This window comes from Helicoverpa armigera, chromosome 11, assembly GCF_030705265.1.
Source record: "Helicoverpa armigera isolate CAAS_96S chromosome 11, ASM3070526v1, whole genome shotgun sequence".
Classification (NCBI taxonomy): domain Eukaryota; kingdom Metazoa; phylum Arthropoda; class Insecta; order Lepidoptera; family Noctuidae; genus Helicoverpa; species Helicoverpa armigera.
The window spans coordinates 1,799,845-1,810,372 of record NC_087130.1 but is presented as its reverse complement, the minus strand read 5'-3'; positions in this window follow the sequence as shown (position 1 = coordinate 1,810,372).

Genomic DNA, 10,528 nt, shown 5'->3' with positions numbered 1-10,528 from the left:
CGAAACGGAAGGAAAATTTGTAGGTGTGTAGAATATAAAATCGTGAATAATATTGGACAGTTTAGATAGAAGTCAAACTTTCCAATATCAAAAAAGGAGTTTGCAACTGCTACGCTGAAATGGCAATGGTCAGGGCATATAGCTGATCAAATGACCATCATATTACGGACGAAACACAAGTATAAATTACTAAATTATCTCACGGAGACGTCTAGGAGGGTCATCATCTATGTCGTATTTGACAATGTTTAATTACGTTCAACATCGGCAACTGTTCCCTAAAGACGAACTTGCTACTAAGTTTCAATCTACTACCAACTTTTTGGCTCAATTTAATTCGCACTAAACACAAACCTCCTACCAGTTTGCAACAGGCTTTCCCCAAGAGTGATGTAGTCACAACGAGTTTATCAGGCCGTCATTACCTCGTTAGGTGTGGTAAACTATCGCAATTATTAACCATCGAACTATGAACTGATAATGAGCTGGATTTCAATGGAAGAACTGGGCAGAAGGTTATCTCGGAAATATAGGTTTAGAATCTTGGTTGAGTTTTGGTTGATTTGTGGTGGTGTGTAGTCTTGCAAAAATAAATTAAGGATGATCATCAGCTTAGCTTTATTCCAAGTATATTGGGGTCGTCTTTCAGTCTGACCTACTTTAGAGTGTCTGACTTTTCAAAAGCTTCCTAAAAGTTTTTATTTCTGGTAAGCCTAAATTAAAAAAAAAAACTTTTGACTCCACTCCCTATGACCTAAACCACCGGAGCGTCATATAGAAGTCATGAAAAGCATATAAGAAACATACGAATAATATTTTAAAAATGCATATTACTAGTTCAATATTTAGGTGTTATAGTAGACACTAGTTCACCTTCTTAGCCCACATTATACACTAACTAGGTTGTCTTGACACCTCGATCAATTCGAACCAGTCGAGCACAAAGCGTTTCTTTTTCGACATCGACAGCTAGTGCCGATAATTTTGTATCTAAGTTTCATAAGTTGTTAGTGTTTAATGTACTGATGCTGTGAGTCTTGCAATACCTTATTTTCTTGGCTTGGCTTTTGATAAGGATTTGGTAAGTTTGTTTTAGTTGTAGGTACTTATAAGTATGTTTATATAAAATAACCCCAAACAATTTAAGGAATAAATAGAAACTAAAAATTAGACGCTGACATAAAGTAATAAATAAAAATAAATGTGCCGCTGAAGCTTGATTAAAAGTTTCTTATATCGCGGAAGTGGGAAAGAAAAGAATAAGTGATTTTTGAAAATAATTAAGGACTCGCGTAAAACTGAGGGCAATCCTAGTATCGGTCAAAATATTTGCCACATCAGTATACCATGTCTGTTCCCAATCATAAAGATAGTCCTTACAGTTACAATGCAAGCACATTCACTAAGACGCATGTATCCCCCTGTCCCATTCACGGTGCGATTAATCGCAACAGTTCACGACCGATCGTAAAACAAAACCAACGTGATTAAGCCCAAACGCCGATTTAGGGATGGGCGTATATTATCACTTACTATCACTACCAATTTTATCTTGACCCCTGGTTATTCAAAAAGTACTCTAAACTAGGGACCTAATGAATCCTGGACGTTTGATAAATGGACCAAGTTATATCAGCGTTCAAGTCAAACAAAAATAGTTCTTATGCCTACATAATACGTAAAGGTTACCAAGATCGCAAAGAGAATTTCGGTAAATTCACGTGTGTAAGCTCACGTTTAGCTCGGGGCGTTCGTAGACAATCTGTCAAATTGACTAGTTATGTGTTACAGTTAAATATTAGACAAAAACGATTCGTTAAAATACAGTAAGTTTCAATTATAATGACGTCAGTTTATTAATTGGAGTCCAAACTTTTTGGAGTGCAGCGCTGCAAAAAGTTTCCATGTCGGTGGTCCAGACTATGAATAGATGGGTGTGTGTTCGTTTCTGAGAATGGAAAGGAGTGCTATTCATAGTCGTGATTTTTTGACAGTTGTCGACGTTTCACTACCGGCGGGTTTAAAGTGACGATTAGGAGATTATGTCAGAGAGGGCACTGACCAGCTGGCGAAGATTAAGTTCACGAAACTGTCTGAAAATGCTTGCACTGGATGAGGATTTCTTTCCACACAGGAAACTTAGGGAAACTAAGGTCATTATTTCACTATGAGGAATAAAATGTTTCTCATAGCTACAGAAATGTGTCTTATTAAGTTTTTACCGTAGCTGGATGAGTTTTAGCCTAGGCCATCCGGGGATAGTGTAGCTTACCAACAGAAAAATATTATGTCAAATTGTTTCAGTAGTTTCGGAGACTGTACTAGACTACAAAGAAAAAAATACAGTGCTTATCAATAACAGTACTTAATAGAAATCCAATACTTTTCATATTTACAAGAGTTCCCACGAAACCAATCTGAATGAACCACAAACGTCTGACACCTGACATGAAAATTACGAACCGTTTATAATTATTACTAAAATCAGCATAATTGAATGTTAAATTGCTTAATCGACACTTTTTGTAAGTTAAAATTAAGGAAATAAGCGGTATAAGTGTCCGTACGGTATTTTTGATAGCGGGCAATTATTCGAGGCAATAGTTATTGCCCCTTCGAGTCAAACACGGAAAGGGCATTTCCTCAAATATAATGAGGTTTTGACATTGTATACAAAAGCTTGATATAAAAGCGTTGATTATATTTTAGTTTTAAATATTTTGGTGTAATTAATGGCAAATATTTATTATGTATTCCTCCAGAATCTTACCTTTGAATTCAGCTATTACGGTTGCTTAGACCACAATGGTATACAAAATTCTTTCACTTCATTTTCAAACACTTTTATTGTAATAAAACTATATTTTTTCAGTCAGATACAATTTGGCACATCTTCTTAACACAGACTAACTGAAAACCTAGCAAAAAAACAGCACTCCGATTGTCATAATTTTTGGAACTACCCACCTTTATTAATCAGTTACATTAAGATTAATGCTCAATCCTTTACCGTGTGAGAGGAGGCCTGTGCCCAGCACAACGTGTGGGACGATAAAAAAGGCTGTAACAAACATTAGGCTACAATCTGTATCCTCTAAATTAATAAAGGTTATTATTTCAGCCTATACTTCAGCCCATCTCTATTAAACTACAAACTACCTACTGCATCAGCATTGCAAAACATTTTTTTCAGTCCACCTTTTGGGTGATTACGCAACAATTTGCGTGTATAAAGTCAACGATTTACTTGCAGGGTCAAGAGAGGACGTTGATAATTACAACTCAGTAGTACACGTGGGTTGTACGTAGGTAGGTTGCAACAGTATGTAGATCAATATTTTATTGTGTAGAGTTATTTATGAGGAGGCTGGACGATAGGCGTTAGAAGAATATTTGGGATGAAAGAGATTTAAAAATCTATACTGCCATTTTTTTTTTGTAATCCAACATTGTTTTTTATCGAGATATTTACACAACAAACACGTTTACAAATATTGACAATAAAAATTAAAATCTATCCTAGACTTATCAAAAATGAAAGAAAAATTTAGTACTAAGTAAATAATTGTAATGATAAAAAAATGATTTTATTTATAAAAAGTTTGTGCTAAAGTGCCAATCTAATAAAAATCGCTTCATCAATGAAGTCTTTAAAGATATCAAATAGAGTTATAAAAATTGTAATATCATTTTTAACAAAAAAAGAACACTAATTTTCTAAAACAAAAAACAAGCAGTTATTTCAAATTTGCTAACGAACGGCACTAATTGAAATAATAATAATAAAAAACAAAACGCGAGTCGCATTCCACTCCACTTTATAATCGGACAAGGCTGTCCGAATCGACTTTTTCGCCTCGATTAAGGAGATTTATTTGCTTTATTAATTACTCGTTTAAATATCACAAGAAATAAATTAAGGTCGAGTGGTTACCGATAATAATCGGTGATCGGGTTCGCCGATTGGGCGAGAGAAATTACTTCTAGATAATATGTGCTTAAATTGTTGTCTGTTTACTGATTTTTATGTTCGAAAATTATGAAGATTGGCTTGATAACCGTGGATTCATGTAAATTAAACAGATCGGTCGATCGCACTCTGATATATTGAGTAGACCACGAAACATACCACATTGGTGATGATTGGAACCCCCTTCCTAATATAATCTAAGAAGAAAAGAATTATACAACAAATCCCCCCAAAATCCCCACTACTTTACCCCGGCCACACAAGATAACAGTACTTAAGGATCGCACATACCAAAGCGTAAGAGTGGCGATAAAAATCGTCCGATTTCCCCTACCCCGTCGTCCAATTACGAGCAACTACTCATTATTTTAAGAAAACATTAACTACTTAACATAAAAATTTGAGTCGAAAACGCTATGCAATTACGTGCACCACAAAATTGCGAAGTGTATTATGTAGGTGGCGGGTACACGGACGCTGTGATGCTGGATGTGGTTGCTACTGGTATGTAAAGTTTATTTTGAGGCTAGTGTAGTTCATGGACGAATTATTGCGACAGTGAAAATATAGAATGAGGGAAGGGGGAAAGGGACCATAATGCACAACGTATCAACAATTCTTCAGGAATTGAAGAAAACGCTATCAGTGTAACGCTACATGTCTTTTATATACATTACATCTGGTGCCTAAGAAATCATGAACCATGGCTAAAAAACTTTCATAAAGCTTGAGCCACTGGCAATAATAACACAGCTATCTGAAGATAAAAACGAAATTTTTAAAGTATATTTAGTATGAGATAATATAAAGCTGAAACACAAAGAAGGACCCTTCAATAATACAAAATTAGTCCCAAAAGCACCATAACACTTCATATAACCATACATCTTCGTCATGTTGCCGGTTCTACCTCTGTAAGTGACTGCCGAAACTTGCACGAGATTCAGAAAAACGAGCAACACGCGCTCCAGATCAAATGAGATGGTCCTGAGGGCATCAGAGTAGTGAACCAACAGACACTACACGCTATACTAAGGATAGAGGATACTGCCTTCAATATGGAAGAAGAAAAAAATTGGGAGGAAATAGTATTGGTGGATCAAGTTGAAAAAGAGAACAATAAAGATTTATGGGCAATTTATAACTTCAAGGTCGGGTTAAGCCATTCATGAATTAATGTAGTATAGATTCCAGGAAATATTTGAGTCAGGTGAAGAAAACATTAGGTGATAAGTGGGTTTTACAGCTGAAATGTGGAAGTTCCACTCTATGCCAAACCTACTCTGTGCTACATTGCTTTTTAATAACGTGTTTAATGCAAAAGAAATTTACGTTCGAAATCAGTGGCGAGCAGTACCTCGCCCATTGATGCAAAATCGAAAACTGGTTCCGAAACCGATACCCATATGAACACATACCTACTTATTACCCCTTTTGACGTCGACAGGTGAAATTTTAATACCGAATTTTATTTCAGGGCTGTCGGTCTTTTCGACATCAAAATTTTAAACTTACCTTGTCTTGATGGCCAAATTGTGATTCGTGCAATATAGAAGCTACTTGTCCATATTAAAGAATTGCATTCAGATAAGATTTTGACCGTTCCAAACAATAATATACACATGTTATCGACATTTCTGGAAACACTTACTCGAAATGGTTCTGACATGATTCTTCCAAAATTTCATATTTACTTTTTGGCACGTTCTGGAGATCGTAAAAGTGAATTTAACGTTGTAAATTAAACACTTGATGATGGCTGTCGTTACTTGAGTTTTAAGGTGTTATAAATTATAATAACATTTCAATATTTCATCGTAAATTTTAATGAAATGGTCCATTTCGTTGGGTGCTATTACTTTAGGGTCATTTGGGGAGATGTACTTTGTTTCTTGTTCTTTTTTATGGTTTTTTCGACCAATGGGTATGTTCCAACAATGCGTATAAGTTAGGAAACACTATCATATCGATATGAGTGCAGCGGTGTGACGCAACACGGGTTTCTCACGCGTACCAGTGGACGCTGCGGTTTGCGGCCACGCTACGCCACGCAATACACTCGCTTTACTACTACTTACTAATTGATAGTATCGGGATATCGATCAGGATAGATGTATGTAAATAAACTACTAGGATCAGTACATAAACTAAGGTAGGAAATACATTCCAAGATCGATGTTTAGGGGATACCTAACCTGTTCAGTAGTAGACGCTAAGAGGCTGATCTGATGATGATTAATTTAATAGAGTCATCCTTTCTACATTTAAATACCTTCTATATGAAACTAAACTGTATGTTCATTTAGCAGTTATTTTATTATTAAAACATCGAGATACTAGCCAAGTCTTTGAATGACCACAAAATCTCGGGGTGAAATTGCATTTGCTTGAATTTTGTGATCGTTTTTCCTGATGACGATTTCCTCAAAAAAGAAACACCCGTTCTCGAAATATCCACTTTCCAGTTATTTAGAATATCAGATTTGAAACAGGAACCCGTATACTATGTTTAAACGGTTCGTTCGAATAATGTCGGACAGTGTACGGTAAAAAGTTTTCCCCCAGCTAAAAATATGCTTAATTACCATAAATATGATTCCTTTTACCTGTTTAGTTTATCTAGACCGGCATTAACTGTGACAGCCCGTAGACTAAGTTAGCAGCACTTTTTCCTTTTATCCTCATATTTTTGCGATGGCCTTATAAATGAGACTTTGATTCCTGGTCTGGGTAAACTTGATGACAATCGAGCATTTTAGTCTGTGATCGGATTTTTTGCGATATGCTACTTATCTACCAGCTTCGTCTACTTACAAAATCTGCCCTAATAAGAAAAAATATTTTTGTAAAAGTTTTACAATTAAACCCTACGATACCAATTTAACACCTATTTCTTAACCATAATAACTCAATCTGATATTACAGTTGTAGTATGTAACTACCTATCAAGCATCTTCAACTTTATTACACTTCCAAATTACAATAACACATAACAAAAGAGATTTTCACTCCGCAATAAAACCTCCATGCAACACTTTACTCCTGTTTACGACATTTTAATTCCGAAGACGTAATTATATTGCATTTAATATAATATTCGTTGATGTAAAACCGGTAAATTTCGACCAACCTGGGTGGTAATACCGCGGTAATACAGAGGAATGTCAAGAAAATTACTTACCTGAAAGGAAACCGGATATTTTTGTCAATTATTGTTATATAAAAATATTTGCTAATTTGCAATAAGTTTGTTAGTAGCTTTGTTGAGGTATAAATTAGGAAGACTAAAATAAATATGCAAATGAATGAAGTCTATGCTAGATTCTGCAAATCTCAATCATAACCCTAGTACGTTGCTTTGGTTTAGTTTCAGAATTTCAGGTATCATTTCAGTAGCCAAATATTAACCCACAAGTAAACAAACGAACAAACTTTCAAATCTCAATCACTTAAAGTATTGGCAACGACAATTTACCATCGCGAAAGCGGCATTGTCTTTAAAAGAGAAATTAAACACTAGAACCCTTTAAACCTCACCACGACCAACTCAGTAATTCCTGATATTAATCCAAACAGACTGACAGGCGCACTCTGTAATTTTTATTATATCGCACGCCGATTAAAACCGCCCGCCTCATTTGGGCAATTTAAAAGTAAATTGTAACTGAACTGTATTAAATAATTCCTTGCCCCTTAAGGGCATTCAAATACCGCATCACCATAAACCAAAATCAAAAGCGACTCAGATTTCTGAGAAGTCAAACAGGTCTCCGTATATACCTCTACTATGAGAGAGTATAACGCAAAAATGTTAAGGAACTTGCAAAAATCTGGCTGTGCCGCCTAACCCCCAGCGTCCCACGACCAAGGGCTTTTTTGGGCAAATAATTGTGAACCAGTTCCCGAGCATTGACCTCAGCCGCCCGAGGCTGTGGTATTTGGGCTGATTTCGGCTCCAAAATCGCACATCGTAACGTTGTTTTTGCCCTCACCATTATTATTATTAATTGGATCACCGACTTGTCCAATGATGGAAATCGTTAAGGAACTGCCAAGCCAGAGCTGTTCCCGAGAGTTCCGTGGCTCAGGTGCCACTCTGGTATTGAGATGAAAGTGTGAAAATTTTCATCAGGTTTATTAGTCATTTAGTACATAAGATCACAATAACTAATTGCTTGATTTCTCTTCATTAGCTCCACTGCCCATGTTTGGCTAGAGAAACTATATTTTCAATCACTTATAAGGTACAAATTTACCTTATAGGTAAGTGATTGAAGACAGTTTGTAATTATTATTTGTAATTTCCCAGCATTTGAGTTTCTAAAACATGCCATTATGATCTACAATTTATAGTTCAGGATAAATCACCCTCAAAACTATCTTTATATCATTCCTTATTTCCGGATTCCTGTCAATGTGGGACCCTAAAAACGCATTCTCGTTTATAGCCCGAATAAATCAAAAAGCAATGGTTGTATATCACGGGCAGTGCTTTCACTGTCCTCCCCGATTTATCCGGATAAACTTGTCAATTTGTTGTCCGCCGAAACGTGTTGGTCAATAGAGATATGGGCACAACATACGTTATAAGTTGATTTAATTTTGTCGGGTTATAAATCTGGAGTACCACCGTAGAAGGAAACTGACACAGTGTAAGAGAAGCAGTGGGATCATTCGATTAAAGGAACGAACATTTAGGAACTTGTTGCTGATGTTTGTTAACTTGTCTCGAGCTTACCAGATATTAGATGAGCAATTTCTTACAATTGTAATTTTTTGTTAATATTCTTAAACATTTCAAAGTACTAGAACTCTACATATGCTTTGACTCATATTTCCTAAAAACGTATCAATGCACTTTGCACTTGCCTTCAACATCTTAGTGTTGAGTGATCCTACTGCAGTCAGACTGTGTCCGCATTGCATTTCCACGAAGTTCGGCGGCATTCGGCCGTCGTTTCGTTTATATTAGCTTAATGAGTTCGCTTCGGGCCGAAGTCAACTTTTTACTTGCTTTTGCACTGTAATAAAGAGTTACCACGGTGTTCACATGCACTATATTATGATTATTTTTTATTACACAACAGTTATGCACTTTGCACGAATAAACAATTAAGTAATTTAGGTATTGGTTTAGTTATTCTGTATTCATTGATTCCGTTTTGTTTGCGGTTGGCTGATGGCCGCGGTTTCGACAATGTTTTTGGCTGTTAATTCATTATTGAATGTCGGTTGTTTTAATATGAGCATCTGATTATTTTAATTTGTGTCCGCCGCAATAATGGTGATTTTATAACTTCTGACCGCATCAATGTTATTAATTCTTTAATTGAAATTGTTGTGGGTTTTGGTTTGGATTTTGTAAAGGATTATTTTTAATACTAGAAAGTCAGCAAAGGGTTCATAAACACCGTTGCAAGTTGTTAATCCTAAAACGTAGGGACAAAACACCAGTCTAAAATTGCGGAATTCGCAATAAAAACGAGGTGCACATAAAAAAGCAATCCAAAATACCGGTCGAGGTGTACTGTCATAATATTTTAATCAAAGTAACACATCATGCGGTGTGCACTGCCCCTACTGCCGAGCGCCAGGTACTCCATTAGTCCCATATTATTTCGTCCGACGAAAAAGCTGTCCAGATTTTTTTGCCAGAAAAAAATATCGGAGCGAAAAAACCTTTGAATGATCCGCCGTGATCGGTAATACTAACAGTTTGAAGTCCTGTGAACTATAATTTGCTAATAAGCCCTTCGAAGACGAGGTAATTAGCAGTAACAGTTTGTTTTAAAATTGCTGTGAAAGATGAAAAACTGCTCTGGATTGCCTTTTGGGCGATAATGTTGCGTGGAGATGATTTACTGAGATAAATGTGGATACCGCGCCATTTTTGTATGAACAAGTTTTGATGAAATGGTTGGACACTGTAGGGTAACTTTTTGACTTGAGGTAAATTTGGCCTAAAGCACTGTTTATTTTTTTTTAGTAAATAAATGGGTACCTCGATGTCTTAATCTATTCCTACACATCTTAATATTATATAAAGCTGAAGAGTTAGTTTGTTTTAATGCGCTAATTTCAGGAACTAAAGTCCTATTTGCATATTTGTCTTAGTATTAGATGGTAAATATGCGAGAACGGAAATTAACAGTAATGTAGGTATTGGATTAAATGATTTCATAGAGTATATTAATATTCAATTTAAATCGAAGCTAAAATTCTGTGAACTTTTTACCGGGGGATTTCCTCAAAGAGTATATTTCTTAGAACATGTTAAATAAGAGTTACCTAGTAATAACTTCACTTTGTTATGATCATTATATAACGCGTGCATAGATTTCCCAAGTACGAAGGCATATTGGTTTTGTTGGAAAACGATATCAATTGGAGTGAATTATTAGAATCGATAAGAGATTTTCGGAAAATTACAAAAAGATAAGCAAAGCTTTTGAACAGGTTTTGTTACAAATTAATAATAAGTGGTTTAAGGTGTAATATAATTATATGAAAAATTGTGAAAGGGATGACCAAAGAAATGGATAGATTGTGTGAAAGTCG